Source organism: Penaeus monodon, chromosome 3 (genome assembly GCF_015228065.2).
Source record: "Penaeus monodon isolate SGIC_2016 chromosome 3, NSTDA_Pmon_1, whole genome shotgun sequence".
Taxonomy (NCBI): Eukaryota; Metazoa; Arthropoda; class Malacostraca; order Decapoda; family Penaeidae; genus Penaeus; species Penaeus monodon.
In genome coordinates, this window is record NC_051388.1 from 35339331 (window position 1) to 35341830 (window position 2500).

Genomic DNA, 2500 nt, shown 5'->3' on the forward strand with positions numbered 1-2500 from the left:
CATATATATATATATTTATATATATTACATATATATAATTATTAATATATATAATATTTATATATAATATATAATTATTTTACATCATTATATATGTTACAGAAACCCTACAACCACACCTATATATCCTATATTATATATATAAAATATAAAATTAAAATATAAAAATTATATTATATTATGTATATAAAATTAATATAATTTTTAAAAATATTTAATATTTATTAATATATTATTTAATAAAATTTATATTTATATATTTTAATATATTAAATTATTATATTTATTAATATATATCTTATTATATATATATAAAATATTTATATTATATAATGAATTACATACATATATATTACTACATCATAATAATAATTATGATATTTATAAAATATAAATATATATATATAAAATAATATTAAAAAAAATTTCATATATACTTTTAATATAACACGCACAGACATGTTGTGTGTGTGTGTGTGTGTTTTTTGTGTGTGTGTGTTGTTGTATGTATCTAATCTATAATATATATATAATATATTATATATATTTTATATTATATATATATTTTACTTATCTATACCTATATAATATTATACATAAAATATTATTTTAAAATATATATATATATATTTTTTATATATATATATTTATTTTAAAATATATATTTTATACACATACACCACAACACGTGTGTTTCCGTAAGTTCATTATATGTATTCCCTATCATCTATCTATTATCTATCTACTATCTATTTCTATCTATCTATTTTAAATTTATATATTTATCTTTAAGCTCTCTCTATATAAATATATTATATACTTAATATTTATATTAAAATATATATATATATATATATATATTTTATATAATAATATATATTTAAATATTTATATATATTTTATTACGTATATATGTATTTAAGAAAAATTATTTATATATTACAAATACTTATGATATAAAACCACCACATAAAAACACACCACACCCCCAAACACCACACACCACCACATATATATATATATATATTATAATATATAATATTATATATCCTTCTTAATATATATTATATATAAATAATATTATATATTTAAATAAATTATATATATTATCTGTTGGGGTTTTGGTGTGGTTGGTGTGGTGTGTGTGGGTGTGTGGGGGTTGTGTGTGTGTGTGTGTGTGTGTTGTTTGTGTGTTTTTTTGTTGTCGGGTTGTAGTGTTTCGATATATATAAAATTATATTATAATATATATTTATATATATATATATTACTTATTATATCTCTATTATAAATAATATATTTTATTATTATAAATTTTATATTTTTATTTTTTATATTTATCTAATATGTATATTAGAGTAATATGTAAAAAAACCAATATTTAGGGGATATACACACACACCCCCAAAAACACCACCCCACAACCAAAAACCCAAAACCCAAAACCACCACCACAAAAATATATATTTATATTATATATTTATTTTTATATATATATATACATACATAATATATATATTATTATATATAATATATATTATTATTATATATATATATGTGGGGTTTGTGCATGTGTGTGTGTGTTGTGTGTGCATTTTGTTTTGTGTTGTGGTTGTGTGTGTGTTTGTGTGTGTGTGTGTGTGTGTTTGTAGGTGTGTGTCTGTGTGTATGTGTGTGTCTGTATATAACTATATCATACCTATATATATCTCTCTATATATATATATATAATTTTTTGTGTGTTGTGTTGTTTGTGTTGGTGTGTGTGTGTGTGTGTGTGTGTGTGTGTGTATATACACACAGACACACCCCACGCACACAACACACACATACTCAAATATATAAATATATATTAATTTATATATATATATATATATTTATATCTAGATATATATATATATATTTATATTTATATATGTATATATGTATATATGTATATATATACATCCATATATATATATATATATATATATATATATATACTATATATATACATATAACACCACACATCTAACAAACACCACACGACACACACAAAACACACACACACACACACACACACACAACACCACACCCCACACCACACAGCACCACACACATATATAATATATATATATCTATATATATATATATATATATATTATATATATGATATATATATATATATATATATCTATATATATATATATATCCAATATATACCTATCTATATATATATAGTACTATATATAATATATATATCTATATATATTAGATTTATATATCTTGTGGGTGTGTGTGTGTGTGTGTGTTTGTGTGTGTGTGTGTGTGTGTCTGTGTGTATGTTGTGTGTGTCTGTGTGGATTGTGTGTCTGTATATATATATATATATATATATATCTATATACTATATATATATTATAGTATATATATATTATATTATTATTAGAGAGCTCTATATATAAATGAATATATATATAATATATATAATGAGATTATATATTTATTTATTTAGATATAT

The 2500-nt window shown here is 18.9% G+C and overlaps 1 protein-coding gene across 1 annotated transcript in view; it reads left to right on the forward strand.

The window, feature by feature from the left end:
* The window catches only part of LOC119586073 (serine protease 41-like), an 11949-nt gene that overhangs the window by 186 nt on the left and 9263 nt on the right, over positions 1-2500 (forward strand). The gene's annotated exons all lie outside the window — the stretch shown is intronic.